This window comes from Lycium barbarum, chromosome 12 (assembly GCF_019175385.1).
Source record: "Lycium barbarum isolate Lr01 chromosome 12, ASM1917538v2, whole genome shotgun sequence".
Classification (NCBI taxonomy): Eukaryota; Viridiplantae; Streptophyta; class Magnoliopsida; order Solanales; family Solanaceae; genus Lycium; species Lycium barbarum.
Genome location: NC_083348.1, coordinates 85,520,370 through 85,541,626, shown reverse-complemented (window position 1 = coordinate 85,541,626; position 21,257 = coordinate 85,520,370). Strand labels below are relative to the sequence as shown.

General features: G+C 36.6%; 1 pseudogene; it reads left to right on the top strand.

Annotated features, from left to right (window-relative positions):
* The first annotated feature begins 17,163 nt into the window (after positions 1 to 17,163).
* On the top strand, positions 17,164 to 20,606 carry LOC132624579 (uncharacterized; annotated as a pseudogene).
* The last annotated feature ends 651 nt before the right edge of the window (positions 20,607 to 21,257 follow it).

The window sequence follows — 21,257 nt, the reverse complement described above, 5'->3', positions numbered from 1 at the left end:
CTATAGGTTCAGACATAATACCAATTTTACCAGCAACAAGAGGTCAAATATATGATAAAGTTGAACCTGGATCAATTAATGCATACACAGACCGAGAGAAGACCAATAAAGTACCTGTAACGACATTAGGAGATGCCTCCTGATCCTGGCGGCTGGCCAAAGCATAAATACGGTTCGAAGGACCGCTAATACCAGAAGCTCCACCACGGCCTCTGCCGCGACCCGCTGGTGCCGAAATACCCTGCCCCGTAGGGCGCATAGCCCCTGACGAAGATGAAGACCCAGCGGCTGATCCGGTAGGCTGCGCTGCACCACCCGAACTACCCTTATACGGGCAATCTCTCACAGAATGGCCCTGACGGCCACAAGAAAAGCATGCACCGGTGGCTCTGTAGCACTCTCCCGTATGGTATCTGCCGCAAAAAGAACACTGAACCCTGGGTGGCCTCATCTGACCAGAACCCCTATCTGTCCGCGAACCTGAAGCCCTGGAGCTCTGGCCTGCTCCTGAATACCCTGGGCTATCGAATCTGCGACCTGCAGGCTGGGGAGGCGCGCTCTGCGCCGGCTGAGATGAAAATCTGCTAGGCTGCTGCGGCTGTTGGGACTGTCTGCCCCGAAAGTCTCCAGATGACCTGGCCCTCTTGGGCTGTCTCCGATCCTGGCCCCTGTCAGGCTGGTGTCCTCCTCTGCCCCTATCCTCCATGCCCTGGGCATGGGCTTGGATACGGGCAATGTCCATACCGGGCTGAGCAGCCAATACTAAGCAGCTATCAAAAAAATACCGATCCAGCCCCATAATATATCTATGCATCCGGTCCGCCATAGTAGCCACCACAGTAGGTGCATATCGGGCCAAGGAATCAAACTCCAAACTATAGTCCCGAATACTGCGGCCCTTCTGCCTCAATAATAAGAATCTATCAGATCTGGCTCGTCGCAACTCTGGGGGCAGAAAGTGTCCAAGAAATGCCTGAGAAAAATCGCCCCAAACTACTGGAGGAGCGCCGTCCCCCCTGGATAGCCCCCATGACTCGTACCAGTTTGCCGCCACATCATATAACCGGTACGAAGCTAACGCGACTGACTCTGTCTCGGAAGCATTAATCAAATCTAGAGTGCGTCGCATCTTCCTAATAAACTCCTCAGGATCCTCCTCGGGCTTTGTCCCGAAGAACTCTGGAGGGTTACAAGTCAAAAACTCACGGGCTCTCGAACTATCACGCCTGACTGCCCGGTCACCTCCCAGTCCATGCCCCTGAACCTGCCCTGCCACAAGCCTAGTCAGCAACTGGACTGCCTCCCTCATAGACTGATCCTCAGTGCCTGGCCGTGGAGCTGGAGGCTCAGGTACTGGAACTGCGGGAGCTGGCAGTGGAGCCGTCCCCCGATCTGCAGCTACGGCTGCCCCAATCTCCTCCACGAGTGGCGGTGTAGAAGAACCCTCTGTCTGGGGCAAAGTCTCCGGAGCAATATATACCTGGGCCCTGGTAGTCCTCTGGACCCGGCTAGTCTCTCCTACGGCAACTGACTTGGCCTTTTGGGCCGCTGTCGCCTTTTTTGGAGGCATATCTGCAAATATAGCCACTCGTTAGGAAGGGGTCATCCTCATAACACAACTCTATCGCACGATCTAAGACAGAAAGAAGGGTAGTATCCTAAAAGCCCTGTAGTCTCCTGTTTATAGGTGTGGTGCACAACACACCGATAAACAAGACTCTACTAGACACGGTCTATGGACATTCCGAGGACGAACCGCTCTGATACCACTTTTGTCACGACCCAACCCCGTGGGCCGCGACCAGTGCCCGAGCTGGGCACCTATACGTACCCGATACCCCAAATTAGCATATTAACAGAATAATAATATAATAATAATATTAGTGGTCGCTACAGAATTTAGCAGAAAAGCAGACTTGGCACACATAGGCCGATAAGGCCATCACAGAACAGAATATCCCAAACATATGTACAGAACCCACACAGATGTATCCACAGACCTCTACAGAACATATCATAATCATAAGACGGGACAAGGCCCCGTCATACCCTGAACAAAGTACATATCCAGATAGCAGTGACAGACTGTACCAAAAGATGGGCTCTGTAGAAGAGAGCGCCCCAAATAGCAGAAATAGGATCCTAAACGTGTGGATCAGCGAACCTGTCGTCAGTACCTGCGCGGCATGAAAACGCAGCCCCCGAAGAAAGGGGGTCAGTACGAAATATGTACTGAATATGTAAAGCGGAATCACAGAAGTCAAATCATAATGGTTACAGAAAATGAGTACAGAATCCAGAGTGTCAAATGCATATTTCCAAAACAGACAGAATGCGTATAGAAACATATGTCATATCATATCATATCCGGTCCCTGACACGGGACTCGGCAGACAGAATGTGGCCACCCTCCCGACGCTGGTGCCACTATACAGAGGAATCAGAAAAAGGGGCGTGGCCCCGTATCATATAATGTCATATCAAAATGGCCATACAGATCAGATCAGAATAGGCGGACATGGCACATCATACTCCACAGACCCATGTACGCGTATACCTGCCCCCTCACATCGGGACGTGGCGAACAATGCAGAGAATTACGCTTGACAACATATCCTGGCCCGGGCTCAGTGTGGGAAACATTGGGACATCCACGAATGGAGTAGTGAGAGACTAATGCAATTTAAAAATATAATAAATGTTTTCAAAGACTCGATGAAGCGTATCAAAGACAAACAAATCCAATGGGGTCGGACGGAATCATAATAAATGTATTTCGGATATCATAATAAATTACAGAAGTATAACTTTCCCGAAGTCATTCCGAGTGTCAAAATAATTTATAATATTTAACAGAATATTTAAAATAATATTCGTTAAGCGATTAGTAGGGTAATTAAAACATTTCTTTCAAAAATCGCTTAAAAAGGAAGCTTTAACACATTAGGGGCAAAACCGTAAATAGCGGGCCCGCCTTGGGACAAACAAGGCGGCGGGCTCAAATTGTGCCCTCTAAGCATATAGTATCACCTAAAAAGGTTATACAAACATTCTATGATTTTCTGAATAATTTAGAGCAAAATTGCATAATTTCAGAAAAAGCGTATCAAAATGGCTCAATTCTACTGAAGGAAAAACTGAAATTTTGTCTTGCGGATTCCGAGGGCCAAGAGGTCCTTCGAGGCCCGGATCCGACCCTAACACACTAGGGGCATGCCAAGGGAAGAATTTGGGTTGCTTTACATACCTTTCGCGCTCCTTAAGCCTTTCCAAACTCACTTCCCGTTTCGTCGAAAAACTGCAATTGGTCAAGTTTACCAATTGTGAATTATTAATGCCATTATTTCAACTTTGAGCATATTTGGCTACCGAAATTTCGGCAGCACTTCCCCTATACATATGACACCCCGAGAATTCAACTCGGCTATAAATCATCAACAACAACCCAAACGACAACAACAATATCAACAATGAACATTAAAAACACAAATATCCTTCAACTAGTCATTTTTCTCACAAGTTGACATAATCTTCAATTCAACCCAACTTTCAACTAAGATCAATAATTTCATATTCAACAACCATCATGATCATCACCATATAGTTCTAGAAACATTTCATATCGTTTTCCTTAAGATATACACTCGATATACATGATATACAATCTTCCGCCAAAATCATAACTTATGCAAAACATCAAATCTTTGGCATACAACTTCATAACAAGTTTCCAACTTCCAAATTCATCAACCATAATCATAATTCACATCTTAACAACTTCATTTCCATAATATCACAAAATTATTCTAAAGTGACATAATCATCTACATTCCAACTTCAACCAAAATTCATTCAACTTTCATTCCCAATATAATTTTCATCATAACCACAACTAGAATGCAACATAAAATTCAACTCATATATGTATACAACATATATACACCCATGGCTACATATATATATACATACCCACTTTGCAAACTTCCTTATTTCCATAATTTCTACTCATTTCCACATACCACAACATAAACAAACCTTCATAACATAAGAAAAAGGAATTGATTCTTACCTTTTTCTACAAACTTCTTCACTTGAACAAGTTGTCAACTTGAAGAAATAAGTGCTCCTTCTTCCAAAACAATTACACCAAGTTGTAGAGGACACTTAATTTAGTAGGAATTCAACAAGAAAATAATTTTAGAGGCAAGATTTTGAGGGGTGATTTTTCTATGGCCAAACCCGAAATGCCCTCTTTTTGTTCTTGTTTTTCTCTTGTTTTTCCTCCTATTCTTTCTCTTGAAAGTTCTATGGAATTTGGATGATTAAGTGGTCTTTTATTCATTGACCACATGACTTAATTCCATGGGCTCGGATCCTTTTTATGGACCATGGCCGAATGGCTCCTCACTTGGGCCTGAATTTTTTTTTTCATTTTTTTGGGCCAACTCGGTTGGTCCCGAGTTGGGCCTAGCCCACTGACCTTTCGACCTTAAAACGTTCATATCTCCTTGTACCGACGTCACCTGTGAACCCACGACCTATGGATGGAAAGCTAATTCAATTATCTACAACTTCTATTTCAAGGTATTTTCGAAATTCCAAACTTACAATACAGTTTTTGCCCCCCAAAGTCAGGTCACCCGAAAACGTTTTCTTAAAAATATTCGTTTGGAGGGTTTCCACTTTGATTTGGTCCAAAGGTACTTCATGAGTTGTGTTTAACTTTACACATGTGATTCATATGACTTTTCAGATGTTCCAAAAAAAAATCTCGGTATGTGGGCCCCACCCCAGCAGATGCTCCGAGGTTCAAAAATACGGGATATAACAATAAATCGTACATAAGATACTATTGCAGGCTTACACAATAATCATGTTTAGACAGAAGAAGATCATACTCCAATTTCTTACCTATTAAGTTCTAGAATTACTTGAGTACCAACAAACAGTTTGAGAGAAGGTATAAAAGTTCATAATATGCTCTTCAGATTTCTATGTTTCAGTTAGGCAGCTATGGGGGGACAGGGTAAGATAGATTGGCTTAGTAAGCTGATAAAGTCAAAACATTGCATGGAGGACACAGAACAGATAGGAAAGCACCCAGTATATACATGCAGTGAAGCAAAGAAAGGCATACATGTGAACCAGTTACACCTAGATCAAGATACAAATAAAGTTACACCATATGCAGATGAGCAGATGCTCATTAAGAATGAATTCAGATGAAGCAAGGTGCAGGCAAGGATACAACATGAAACATTGAAAACTCAAATTCTTTAAACCAGAGACACTATATTGTATAAGCTAATTGAAGTTGAATTTAGATCCTTATTAATTCTATTCGGATCTAATGATGTCATTTGAATCCTATATCTATCATGCTGAAGAAACATATAAACCAAAACAAATTCAAACCAAAACCCAACAGAATCAGCATATAGCCTGACATAGAGACATTAATGACATCCTGTTTGTACAGCTCATACTGACCCATAATCATACTACTAAACTGGAAGTTAAGCCAAACTAAATAGGAAAAACATCCTTATATTTGCCTTCTGAACCGAGACTGGCCTGACTGGACAGGAATATTACATAATGCTACTGAGCTTAACTGAAAATACGCTAACTGAGACAACAATCATGAATGAATACCTAAACATTTACCAGGCCACCAGACTGCAATCAATTAAATAACAAAGAGTTGTACACATACTTAAACAAACTAAACTACATAGTTATATAAAAAAAATGCTCAACCACATAAACAGGCCAAACAGAAAACAGACTTATCTAACAAATTAAATCAACTTAACCAAACTGGTATGCTCGAATCACGGAATAATAAACCCAAGTAACGCAGGACAAACAACGAATGCAAAATAGAATGAAGATAAGGAATGGAGAATTACCTCCTTCGGGTGCAGCGAAGTGAGACCAAGGTTTCGATCTAACCTCGAACACTTTAAATCTACTGCGAAATACTAAAAAAAAGAATTTTTACACCCTTCGAATCTAGACAGATGCTAAGGACAAAAACAGAACAAAATGGTATGGGTCTTAGACTTTGATATCGAACAACACAGCTAAAAAAAAATTAATCTCGTCTATGGGATTTCTTGTGATTTCAGAGCTTTAATTTTCGGCCTCTTTTTGCGACTAAAAAAAATACTCTTTTTTTTTTCGATTTTTTGAGATTCAGGAACTCGCTTTTTTCCGTCTTTTTCTAATGGAACATCCCCCTTTCTTGATCCCACTCCCCCACTACTTATAGGTTTTTTTTAGGTTTTTGTGTTGAAGAAGGAGAGAGAAGCGGGGGGGGGGGGGGGGGGGGGGGGCAGACGAAGGGCAGGCGTGGGGGACAAAACTAAATGGGGGGTGACAGTGAGGGTAACGTGGTGTAGTGGGAAGTGGAGGTGGCAGAGGTAACGTGGTGTAGTGGAGGTGCCAGACGCGTGGGATGGAGAAAAACAGTGGGGTGTGTGTGTGCGGCGGCTAGGGTTTAGGGGTAAAGGGAAAGGGAGTGGCAGAGAAGGGGATGGGGAGACGGTGGTGTAGTGGAGGCGATGGTGTAGTGGAGGCGACGATAGGGAGGTGGAGGAGACGGCGGAGAGGAAGAGGAAAGGGGGGAAGGGAGACGGAGGCGCGGAGGTGAGAAGGAAAATGAAGGGAAACCCTTATTTTGAATAAAATGGGTCAGACCCGGTCCATTTGTGGACTGGGTCAATTTTAGACCGGGTATTAAAAGAATGGGCTAGCGAATTAAAACACGGACTGTTCTAAAAAATTGAGATCAAAATATGGGCTGGTAAAAAATATTTATGAGTTGACTAGACTTTGATTTTGAATCCGATAAATCAAAATACGGACTGAGTGCAAGTAATAGTTTGGCTTCTAAATTTAAATAAAAGACCCATTTTAATTAACGATATACCGAGGGTGACAAAATATTGTTTAATACAAAATGTGTGATTATTAGGACTCGGGTAATAAAATTATATGGTGTTATAATAGCTATGCAATAATATTTTTTGAAAATCCACAGTAAAATAAATACTATTATTTAATTATGCAAAGATAAATGCGATGCGCATGCGTAAGCTGGTAAAATATCGAAATGATAAAAATTGTGAATTATAATAATAGTAATAAATAATAATAATAATAATAATAATAATAATAATGATAATAATAATAATAGTAACCGTAACAGAATAATGAAGTGCCGGTATTGATAAAAGGCTAATAATTATAGTAAAAAAAATAAATATATGCATTTTTTAATTTTCTAAAAATATTAGAAGCGTAAATAGGTATTTTGGAGGAGAGGCGGGACAAAATTGGGTGTCAACAAATGACACAGAATTCAAGATTGTTACAGGCTTGTTGGCTATCCTGCTGATTTTAAAAGCAACAAGAAGAATGGGCAAGCTTCTCAAGACAAGCCTTTTGCCAATTCAACTACTGCTGAATCAAGTAGATCACAACATGGAAGTGGAGGATTGTTCACACCATAATAATATCAGGAAGTGTTGCACAAACTAGATGAGTTTGCACCTACTAATTTTGTAGCAAACATGGCAGGCATATCTTATTTTTTTAGCCAATGCTGTAACATATGAATGGATAGTAGATTCAGGTGCATCACACCACATTACACCTTGCAAGAAGCTCATAACTACACTTAGAAGTCTATAAGCACAACAAAGTAGCAAAGTACAAATTCAAAATGGTGAGAAGTCAAATATAGCACATGCAGGAAATGCTATGATTATAAGTGGTCACACTATTCAAAATGTGTTACATGTGCCAGACTTCAAGTTCAAACTGTTGTCAGTATCAAAAATCACCAAGGAATTGTGTTATGCAATTTTCTTTTTACCTGATTTGTGTTTTTCAGGGACTCTTCAATGGTAAGGTAATGGGGATTGGTAGTAGAGAGAGAGAGAGAGATGGACTATACATCCTGCATGACACTAGTCAAGTGAAGCCACCAACAACAAGCAACTCTTTAGTTTCTCACAATAAAGATGGACAGCTTTGGCACATGAGATTGGGTCATCTTTCTGTAGGAGCAATGAATCATATTCCATCAATAAAGTTCAAGGTTGATGATAATATTCAAGAGTCTTGTGAGATATGTCCCTTAGCTAAACATCATAGGTTGAAGTTTACTGTTAGTGAAACCAAAATTGATGCTTGTTTCCAACTAGTTCACTCAGATTTGTGAGGACCTTATAAGAAGCCTACTTATCATAAAAGGCATATGTTTGTCACTATTGTGGATGATTTTAGTAGATATACTTGGATTTGTCCGATACAGTCTAAATGTGAAGTGATCACTGTATTACAAGATTTTCTATGTCTAATAAAAACTCAATTTGGCAGCACTAATAAAGTATTGAGGTTTGATAATGGTACATAATTTTTCAATTCTTGGTGTAGTAGTTTACTTGCTTCACATGGTATCATTCATCAAAGTAGTTGTCCCTATACACCACAGCAAAATGGCAATATGCAGAGGAAGCATAAATATATACTTAAGGTTTCTAGAGCTTTGAGATTTCAAAGTGTAGTTCCTATTTGTTTTTAGGATGATTGTGTGAGAACATCAACATATTTGATCAATAAGTTGCCTTTACAAGTCCTTGAAGGCAAAAGTCCTTATGAAATTCTGTTTGGTAAAGTACCATCTCTAGATCATCTAAGAGATTTTGGTTGTGTTTGTTATGCCAGCAGACTACCTAGGGGTGATAAGTTTGATGAGAGAACAAGAAAAGTTGTTCTCATTGGTTATTTAGAAACTCAAGAGGGATATAGACTCCATGGTCTGATTTCCATAATAATATTCATTAGTAGGGGTATGACATTCAGAGAATCTACTTTTCCTTTCAGACAGGATAATACTACTTTACAGGTTGAAGACATGTTCTTGAGTGACAGTAATTCATATAAAAAAGGCCATGAGCACCATGACAATGCTCTATCTACCTCATATATCTCTTATGATCACACTGAGCATGCTCAAGCTACAATTGAACTTGTTCTACTCCCTCCTACTAGTGATCACATTATCATGCCACAGAATGAAGTGATAGCACCTGTGGACAGTGTTGAAGAATCATCAGAGGATAATGTTGTTGAAAAAACTAATGCTCTTATAAATGTGCCCTTAGCATCAGAAAACAACATGGAATCGCCTTTGTTGCACCAGTATGAAGTGATAGATGATCAGATGCCCATCATACAGAAGAATAGCAATATCAACATGCCAGGCCCAACATAACCATTAAGCCTCCCATTTGGCATAATGACTATGTTATGGCACTTAAACCAGGAGAATAGTGTCATTATCCTATCTCCAGCCATATCACATACTCTTATTTGCCTTCCACTTATCAAGAATAGCTGAGATATTTCTTAGCAGCACTAGAACCTAAGAACTTCAAAGAAGCTGTTAATGATCCTTTATTAATAGAAGCCCTGTAAAAGGAGGTGGATGCACTGGAAGAAAACAACACATGAGAACTGGTTCCTTTACCACCTGGAAAGTAGACTATTGGTTCTAAATAGGTGTATAAAGTCAAGTTGAAAGCTACTGGTGAGGTGGACAAATACAAGGTCAGGCTGGTGGCAAAAGGATACACACAAAGAGAATGATTAGACTATTATGAGACTTTTTCACCAGTAGCCAAAATGGTTACTGTTAGAACAGTCATTAGTATTGCAGCATCTCATGATTGGGAATTATATTAAAATGGATGTTAACAAGGTTTCCAAAAACAAGGGGAGATGAGTGTACAAGCCGACAAAGTCATTGTATAGACTCAAGCAAGCATCAAGACAGTGGAACATCAAGTTAACCACTGCCTTGGTGAGGACAGGATACTCACAAAGTACTCATGGTCATTCTTTGTTCACTAAGAAGAATAAAGGAAAGTTGGTAATAGTGCTCATATGCGTGGATGAATTGCTTATAACATGTAATAGCACAGAACTCATTAATGAGACAAAGAGCTACTTGCATAGTCAGTTCAAGGTGAAAGATTTAGGAATTCTGAAGTATTTTTGGGGGATAGAAGTGCTGAGGTCTAAACATGGAATAATACTCAATCAAAAGAAGTATGCCCTTGAGTTAATTAATGAGCTTGGCCTAGGTGGTTCTAAACCAGCTTCTACACTATTAGAAGCAAATGTAAATTTGACTTATGTGGAATATGATGAAGTAGTAAAGAAAATAGGTGATAAGTCAATAACAAACAAATGATCCAGTCTTGACCGATGCAGTAAGTTATCAAACACTAGTTGGAAATCTGATTTATTTGACTATCACTAGACCAGACGTATGTTTTGCAGTACAAGTGCTTAGCCAATTCATGCAACTTCCCAAGAAGTCACATTGGGATGCAGCCTTGAGGGTGGTCAGATATCTGAAGAAGTCACCTGGACTAGGTGTATTACTGAGTAGAAATGCTATTACAGAGATGACATTGTTTTGTGATTCAGATTGGGCTGCTTGCCCCAACACTAGGAGATTAGTTACAGGATTTGCTATACAGCTTGGTGGTTCATTAATCTCATAAAAGTCTAAGAAGCAACATATAGCTCAACAGAAGCTGAGTACAGATCAATGGCTCAACAGTTTCAGAAATTGTTTGGCTGCTAGGATTACTTAAGGATTTACAAGTTTCAGTCTCCCTACCAATACATGTTTTTTGTTATAGCAAAGCAGCTATTCAAATAGTAGTTAACCCCATATTTCATGAGAGAACTAAACATATAGAAATTGATTGTCGTTTTGTTAGAGAAGGGTACAAAAGTGGACTGATTCATCCCACTTATCTCAACACAAACTTGCAGCTTGCAGACTTGCTTACCAAAGGCTTAGGAGTTGCTCAGCATCATTTTCTCTTATCCAAGCTGGGAGTTATTGATATTTTTACACCCACCAGCTTGAAGGGGAGTGTTGGAATATGATGAATATCGAGTAGTATATTTAGTATATCAAGTAGTATATCGTGTATATCAGAGAGTGCACTTGTTGGTTCAAGAGTTAGTTAAAGTTAGTTGATTAGCTAGAAATAATCACGTGTAGATCATGGCCACTTGCATGTTAGTTGCAATCATATATACTCCACCCACTTGTAATGATTGAATTAAATCAAAATCAATACACACTTTTCTCTCCTATCTTCTAAATGTTTTTCCCTCCAAACTGAGAACAATATAGATTAGTAACAATCAAAACAAGAAAATATTATGAAATCATTGTTGTGTAGTAGCAAGCCACTGCCTTGAAAGCATTTTTGGACCGATCACGGTGCAAATCGTTTAGGCTGGTACGCTCCCCAAGGTTCCACAACAACTTCCAAACAGAAAATAAATATTGGCATTAACTCTTGAATAATGGGTCACTTAATTCAGAGGTTACAAATCTGCACAATAAAGTCCATGGAATGAATCTGCAAAATAATTAGACCCGTTTTGGGTACGAAGCCCAATTCTCATGTATGTGAGACCACTCTCTTATTCTAACCCATTTACCAACCCAACAAAGGACTTCTCATTATAAAGTGGAAAGAAAGACTTTCCACCACTTATGAGGGACATTTGACATTCATGAAGAACAAAAGATAAGTGAGTGGAAAAAGAACCCACGAGCAAACTTTGGCCTTGAATTATCAATAAAGAAATTACTAACATAATTCTCACATTTATTTTATGATTAAAATGCACAGATAATACGTATTAGGGTTCGCGATTGTTTGGATTCAACAAGACTCGGAATGAATATCAAGATGTAACGAATACATGGCTAAATTCGAGTCCAAGTCCTAGGGATTCGGAGGCCATGAGCAGGGCAACTGATGATATTAATTTTCCAAGTCCAAAAGAAATTTTCCCACGAAACTTGACCATGTAATAAAAGTCATGGTGAAAAGGCTGAATAAGAAAAAGAGGAATAAGAAGGAGAAAGATGAGATTTTAGTGGTTGAAAGATTAGAGGTGGAGACTGATGTTTTCTTTAAGTTTGATGTGTTGATTAATAATGATGAAGATGAGACCCTGATTTCGCCAGATAAGGCTGAGTTTGCTGGAAGTTTTGTGAATGTGCCGCATCATAAGCATGACAAGAGTGATCAGAAATGTAAGACAAAGTTAAAATTGGTTATAGCTGAGCTATTGGAGGATTTGGATGTTGAAGATTAAGAGAATGTGTTAGTGACTTTTGTGCCCAAGAATGGTTCTAGTGCTGTCAAAATTGGTGGCGTCCAGATTGTGCTTGAGGATTAATGGTTATGATTATAATTTTTTTTAAATTGTTACTTGTTTCTTCAAATAATTAAGCATTATGTTTCTGGATGGATGTTGCATTAGACAATGTATTGCAACTGTTTGTATGGAATAAAGGAAGAAAATATTTGAGTACAAAGTATTCCTTATGTATGGTATTTGATTGGATACTAAATTTAAGAACGAAAAGATTTTTTTTAAAAAATTTATTACTAAAACAAGTCACAGATATGTGGCCATAAATCATCTTATTAAGTGTAAAATAAAAAGTTTAAAATTAAATTGTTAATAATAAATTATGACAGAGGAAGTAGTAAACTTTTTTTTCCCATCACACATGGAGTAGTAGACTAGCTAGTAGTTGTCCAAACAATTTTTATAACATCAAATCACTTTTATATGTTATAGCAGATAATATATCTTCTTTTCGAAATTTAAATTGTACCACATTTTAAGGAGGCTTACCTGTAGATACCATATGAATAATTAACCAGGTGGTAGAAAAAATATTTACACTAATAATATAGGAGTATAAAACTTAAATCCGTCCAGTTTTACCTTATTTTGTAGTCTATGGTCATCGATTGCTGCCCTTACTGGTCGTCCACCACGTACGCTCCTCCAGAAAAGGAAAAGAAAGAAACTACCTGTGTATAGAGTTTTAAGTTTTATATATACAAATTACATAATCAAATTATTTAAGAACTAATTGTCGGCAGGTGCAAAATTATGTGTAATTTTTTGGGCACGTAAACTCATGGCCTTTCCATAAAACTAGATATTTTATGTACATATTTTTTAGAATTAATTTAATATTAACTGCTGGCTCCCATATTACAAAAAGACTTATGATGCACGTAGTTAAAAGCTTAGTTATTTTTCAAGAGTAACTTCTACTTATTTTGTTTATGAATAAGGTAGACACTTGTAATTGAGATTAATTTAATGTTTATTCTTCTTTATTGAATAATGAGCTCAGAACCTTCGTTCGGGATTTTGAATTTTGTTTATGAATAAGGTAAACACTTGTAATTGAGTTTAATTTAATGTTTATTCCTTTTTATTGAATTATGAGCTTAGAACCTTCATTCGGGGATTTTGAATAGAGTACTATTTGTTATAATTTATGTTTTTAAACTTCAAGCCTACATAACAAGCACTCGTCAAACCCCTTTAGACATGCTAAAAAAAATGCAAATAAATAAGGTTTTTTGTCACCTTATTTTAGATTGTCAATATTTGAATGCTTTTGAAGAATGGCGATAAACATATAATTTACATTAGCTAGTTTAATGGCAAGATGTATTTCATTGATATAATTTTTTTTTATATTTGTATCTATATATTATTAAAATGCAAGATTCAATTCTCATTCTTTTATTACGATGATATTTGAGCTAACTTTCATATATCTCGATTATTTTATTAGATATCTTTTACCTCCCACATAAATATAAGATGATTGAAAGATCATTCTCTATTATAGAAATGGGAGTTTAGGACGAACAAGGCAGGGGACGAACATGGGTATAAAAAAAATAAAAATATTTTTCAAGGATAATTTTTTATTTTAACTGAGTTATTAGAAGCTTCCACTAAGTGTATATAAGTGTTTCTCATCTCTATAACCAGAAAAAAAAAAAGAAAAAAAAAAGTAACAGATGCAGGCAACTCTCTCTTCTTCTCATCTGCATCTGTGACGCTAGGTACTCCAAGTTTTATTTTACCTTTGTTAAACCTGTTTTGATTTTTGTTGTATGTCTGCTTACTATCTCTGCACACTTCAACTCCTCTCTTCTTCACTACCATCTCTATGTTTGGTGAGTTTCTCCATCATCATCTTTGAATAAATTTCCCCAAAAAATTTCAAGTTAAAAGATACCTAATTTAAATTGTGAATTATATGCCTATAATGAATTATCTACAATTTTGTACTTGCAATTTGGGGTTCATAGCAATCTTGGGTTTCTTCCAATTTTTCAATTTTATGAAGAGAAAGAAAGGGCAACACCAGTTTAAGAAATTGGGTTTTTTTTCCTTTGTTCAAGATTTTTCCGAATATGTTGATATTAAAACTTTCATTGCTTTTATTAAATGACACTCCTTTTAAATTTAATCAGTTAGTTTGATGTCATTAGCTTATATTCCAATTTTTTTGGTCTAATTCAACTGATTGTGATAAAAAATCTCTGTTTTCCTACCTTAAAGTACTGATAGCTTCTATAAATGCAGGAAAACAAATATTTATGGTTAATCTAAGAGTGACAAAGTGCAATATATGGTTTGATAAATTAAAAGCAGATTCTAAATCACACTAAACTGTGTAAGCATTTTATCTTTTCAATAATAGTTAATGCCAAGAACACTTTCTTTTATATGAAAACACTTTAAAATGTAACCGACACGAGGTATAGTAGGATGATTGAGAGATCTCCTAGTATTACTAATTAAAGGTTTTAAAATTGATGGGATCAGTGGATTTCAAATACGGACGTTTTACGTGTTTGTATGTCCTCAATAATTAATTCTCGTTGTCCATGCTCGATAGGAATCATTGAATCAATAGCAACAAGCTCGATTTGAAGAGGCTCATATGATGAACGTTTTGAAATAATACTCTGAGGTACAAAAAGTTGGAATATTATGCTGAAACTAGATCATTGATAAGCAATTGACCAACTGAAATATGCAGGGGATTGGAAAAATTGATATATGATATTTCCTGCCATTCGAAGTATTATAGTAGCAATTTATAAGAAATCTGCTCTAGGATATTATAGACTCACTATAGCTATCAGTGAATCTATAATACTTCCATTAATAACATTTTATGGACATCAGTGATTCCTTTTCTCCTTAGTTTCTTAAGCAATGTACTTCAGTTCATCTTACTTTTTTTTTCTCCCAATGATTGAAAAGAAAGGGAGGAAAAAAGTGTTTGGCAGTATATTTGCTTTGGCTATAGTGAGAGCTACAAGTTTTATAGGAATTTCCAAAAAAAATTATTCATCCACTCTGAACATGGACAATTAACTATAGATGGAGATTATTGAATCTCTGACTCAAATATTACTGTATTGCCATATCTAGATGTTGCTGTAATGTTTTTTATTTTCATTGTAAAATTTTATTTTGACTAGTCTAAGCTTTTAACCTGCAGTGCTACAGGAGTAGGTTGTCTTCTATTGCGGTGTTACACGGTAAAAGGTTCAGTTACCTTTCTTTATCTCTTCTGTTTCATCTTGGATTTATAATTTTTCTTGGGCTGGTGTGGTTTCTTTTGTTATATATATATATATATATATATATATATACCTTGCATTTTCTTCTATTTTTGTTTCTTTACTGGGAAGTTTTTAGCGAGACTAGGGCTGGTGTGGTTTCTTTTGTTATAAATATACCACCTTGCATTTTCTTCTATTTTTGTTTCTTTACTGGGAAGTTTTTAGCGAGACTAGATTCTGCATGCGTTAATCCCGAGTTTCTGCCTCATCTGATCGACACAATATATGGATATATAACTTGAGAAAATGATATTTAGAAACTTTGCTAGCATTGTGAAAACATCAGCTGGCACCTCCTCTTAGATATAACCTTATATCTCTAGAATGTGCATTCGATTCATGTTTATTGTTATTTCATTTCTTACAAGTCTAGAAAGTCGAGTAAAGAGTTGAATAATGGTTACAAGAAAAGATTGGTTGATTGAAAGAGTTTCCAGTTTCTTATTATGACCAAGAAAAGGAGATCAAATAGTAGTGTAAAATGCACAAAGGTTGCGCTACTATTGTGTTTGAAGAAGGCTAATGCTCTGTCCCCTCGACTTACATTAAATAACTTGCTTCAACCGAAAAGCTGGAACCACACAAATAACCATATAAGGGAAATGAGATAGTTACCTGTTAAAATACTTCATTCTGTTTGTGTCTGCTAGGTATTTTCTGCTTCATACAAAATTTGGTTATTTCTTATTGTAGTCCAGCTTCCCATTTCAATAATCTGAAGCACAGTTGTTTCTGATCTGTTGCAACTCCACAACAATTAGGAATATCTTGCTGGCCCGCTATATTCTATATGGTAACACTTGTTGTTAATCTCTTTCTTTATCCTCTTAACATAATGACACTTGGGGAATAAAAAGAGAAAGGGATATGGATTTTTGTTCTTTTGTAGAAAGGGTCTGTAATTCCTTTAATAGGGTTCATAAGGTAAACTGAATCTCCAGGGTGTACAAGTTCAGTTTTGGAGAGATTCAGTGTTATCATCCTGAATTTTTATAGTAGCTTGACCAATATTTGACTCTAATGAATTTTTCCAGTATCTAATGAATTTTTCCAGTAGCTTGACCAATATTTTGACTCTAATGAATTTTTTCAGTAACTTGACCAATATTTGACTCTCTTTTGATTATATGTTGATATAAGATATAACATCTGGTATGGATATTTATAGAATGGATAAGGCTATACTATGAATCATAAGTTTAACAAAGATGGTAAATTCAACCCTTTTAAAATGCCACATCATTTTTAACCTTTCGGGAGTGATGTTGGAATCCTTTTTAAGTCGAAGTTGGATAGCTAAAAATGATTTATGTTCTTCTATCAAAGTAGTAGTATATACAGACGTAAGATACCTGCAATCTTTCTGAAAGTTTCCTTTTTTTCCTACCTAGGACTTCTTACCTTACCACACTGAAAAATAAGAACTCAATTTGGTATAGACATGCGATATTAATTGTATGTATATCTTTTCCTGACAGTACTATTTTAAAGTTATACATTTGGCAGAAACGAGGCACCAAGATTAAACATCGATTGAATAACAACCGACACGCCAGATTGGACTTCCAAAGTCCAAATTGTGGACATGAGCCGTGAGCGAAAAAGTCCTGAGAAGAAAATCAGATTCCAAAATTTAATTTTGGAAGATGAAGAGGTAATTTTATCTACAACATTATCATTTAATTTGCTTTATATGGATATATAATATGCTTTATATGGAAGTATAATTTACGTGCATCTGAGACACATATTGAACTCTACAAGAGCAGCAAATTAGGACCGTTGTGTATGGTGATGATATTGGGCATTATGCAGAGAATCTTCAAATCTCTGAGACATATCTGATTTCCTCCGCAAGAGTTCGAGTTTCGCCCACTTTATATGGCAAACCAATACACAAGTTTTATTGGGTACTCGACAGAGAAACTATATTCGAACATGTCAAGCCAACTGACGAGCATAAGAAACCACTCCCACCATCAACTAAGCTGAATATCACAACTTTTAACCACATCGCTCATATGACTCCTCATTCTTCCGTAGAAATTGGTATACCACTCCTATCAATTAGTAGCATGCGCAATTATATATGCTTATACATGTATGCACTCGTTATATTCCCTTATATCTTACGAGCAGACATACTATTAGTCGTTCTACGTTGTGGCCCACCAAAATATGCAGGTCGCAATCAAAACAGGTGCCGAGAGATTATTGTTGTTGACAATCAGTAAGTACAACATTCATTTCAGATTATATGCCCTTATTTTCCTTTGGAAGTATATGCATATCCTTATGATAGATACTCAAAAAATTAGTATTACATTCCTCGCCCTCTTAGAAAAAATAGTTTCTACTCACTTTATGGGAGGACTTCGGAGAAATTGAAGGAACTGGGCTCCAAACTAAAATGGGAAAGGATGAAGAGTTCCCTGTAATCCTTGGAAGGAGTGTAGGAATATCTTCTTATCAAGGTATGCACATATTAAAATATTTTACTTACGTATTTTTATTTAACACAACATTACGCATACATTGTGCCCTATAGGTTTATTGCTGCAAACTAGATTCAACTCAACAATACACATAAATCCTGCTTACCCACGGGCGTTGGAGCTCATCAATTGGTACCAACTTTTCAGCTTTACTTTTTAACTTGCCCTTCAACAACATATTGAATACTTTATTTGGTGTCACAATAGGGCAAAAACAAACAAACACATGCTTTCAAGTTATGCATCAGCCAACTTCTATGCGTCATCAATGTCTCTCGCAGTAACTCCTGCACAACAGAAAGTTATCCCCATTGCAGAAATTTCAACACAGACGTCGGTAAGTGTTTCACTTATCTAGGTGTGAATAGATTTATTCATGAAACAGAGTAATATACATCTGCTTTTCATCTTCCTTCACATATTGGAGTTTTCTATGTTGAGGCAGAAATGTTTATTTCAAATGAGCTGCAGAAATTTTGTGTGCTTGAATGTTCAGGATGCAAACAAAAAAAGCTCACGAAAGAAAGAAGAGAATTTGAATGCGCAAAGTGTAATCAACAGACAACATTAGTGCCTCGGTATTACGTTTTCACCGTACATATAAATTTAATCTCCACAAAATATAGCATATGTGTACAAATATTAAACTCAATATGGTTCCAGGTGTACCTTCCAAATTGATCTTATTGATGGCAGTGGGTCGATTACAACAGTAATTTCCGGAGATATAGCTGAGAAGATGCTCTCCGTGACAATAGAACATATATTTGAAACAACTTTGGTCAAGGTTGCCCCTTATTTATATGTAGTATTATACTTCATATATGTTTTTTATTCGGTATTTCTACAAAAATCAGCCATAACTAAATAGTTTTACCATGCAAAACACTATCTATATAAGCGTTCACATCAGCTTCATGCTTGTTACATATTTTATTAAATCTAAGAAATGACTCTTCCCGCTTGCAGAATCAACTTTTGTCCATTAACCATGTTCATAAGATATTATCGGATTGACTGTTCCGAATTCAGTTAAGAAAGTCATCCTGGAGAAGCTCGAACGACACACAGATAACTGTATCAATTTTGTCCTACGTAGAAAGGGAACCAATCTTTCCACCTATCATTAATCAGAGGGACAACAAAAAAATGAAGCCTCTGAGCACAAGTGAGGTAGACATAGAGGAAGCAGTTACTGCATCTGACTCTTCAAGCACAAGGCTGAAAGGTCAACCACCCACACTAGCGAAAAAGTTGTAAAAGGTTAGTCTACTCAAATACTTACAATTCAGTCAGACTTTTGAATTGACATGCTTGAGATATAATATAAGTTAGATTTTCCTTTTGACTGTCTTTATGCTGTTTGATTGCAGGAAGTGTCGTTCTTATTTTTGTGACTTTTGCTTACTGGAAAAGAGATGTTTTTGGAATCATGTTTGTACAACTTTGCTCGGTAGGGAGGCCTGATCATTGGGAACTAAGGAGGATGAAGTAACGAAGATGATATGCAGATTATTCAGCTTTTTTTGGTAGCTTCAACGTTGCACATTCACATGTAAGTAGATATGCAGCCTTATGTGCATTTCACTGTTAATCCAATTTTACTCTGTCCCTTTCGAAGACATTGATTTAGAAAATATGTCATCTTGAATTTTTTTGGTGTTGTTGGGTGTATTGGATATGATAAAGTCTCTATCAAAGTGAGTAACCTGGGAAAATGCTTACTCTTATACAGTGTAGTAACTGGATGTGGTACTACATAGCTTTTTGGGAAAAAAGAGTTTCTTTTTAAAGTGAACTATCTGTACACTGAATAAAGTTTTTAGTAATCTTAGTTCAAAGTCTATTGTGAAATAATTTAAGCTTGGAGAGTCGAATGGATGAATGCTTGAGTATATGTTTTAATTTTAAACTAATAACAATACATGTTTTCTTGTGGTCTAGAGATTTATTTAGTTTTCTGCTCTAAGGTTCTCCTTATACTAAGTGTGGTAGATGCAAGGGTGATCTACTAATAGCTTTACTACAAATTTCCTATTATGTGCAACTTATCTTCCTGTTGTGAGGTGGTTTCTTACTTTCACCATTTCCAGTTCAATTTTTAATTTGGCTGGGGATGCCTTGAAATTTTATTAAAATCTTCATCATCTTAAACAAGATTAGTTTACAAGACTAAATGTTGGTTATTTTCTAATTTCAGCCCGTGTTGGTTTGTTATTTGAACGTATTCTCTTATTCAATTTTCTGATTGTTTCTGAAAACATTATGCATTCCACTCCCTTTCAACCTCCTTAGTCGATGATTGGTGTTTTACCTTTTTTTTCAGGTACTTCAAAATACCTCCCTGCTATCTGGTTTTTGCAATAGCAAAGGTTGGCTACTAAGATGAGGGGATTGTAACTCATGCTCATATGAAATGATAAATGTAAATGTACTTGAAGATGTTATTTCAATAAAGTTATACTAAACAATGTACTTATCTTATCTTATGATATCCGATTTTCATATATAACAAATCATGACTTCCTGCTAATGTCCATTGCATCAGTCGATGAATATTGAATTATCCCCTGTAATGCAAAAATCTTACATTTTATATTGAGAGAATTGTTAGATGTAATTAAACTGTTGTAGTGTAATGGCTTGTGGTATTAGGCGAAAGCGACAAAAATTAAAGACCACCAATTTAAGGATATTTAATTATATTAGTGTTGAGCACGGGCCTTGCCCGTCTAGTATATAAATATTTAAAACTTGATCTCTCACAATTCTTTTTCTTTGTTTTATTCAAAAAATCAAAAAACAAAAGAGCATTTAATGACTCAAAAGACTCCAAAGTGAGATCATGAGAGATATAAGTTTCTTTGGCCACACCTGTTGTCACAATCAGGAGATTTAAAATTACCTTTAAAATTGAACTTTTAAAATAAAGAATGGAATATGAAGGTACAGTTGAAATTAAACAATATGGAAAGGAGTAAGACAAAAAATGACTTCTCAACGAACCAATACGAGAGACCAGGTGCTTCTGCGTATGGTGTCGAGCAGGGAATATTTGCCCCCACATCATTAATATTTAACAGTAAATAAATAACCCTAAGATTTACTCCTATTAATCACATTAATCACAAACTATCTACAGTCACCGCAAATTTATAGCCATTTGATCAAAAGTTTTAAGTTA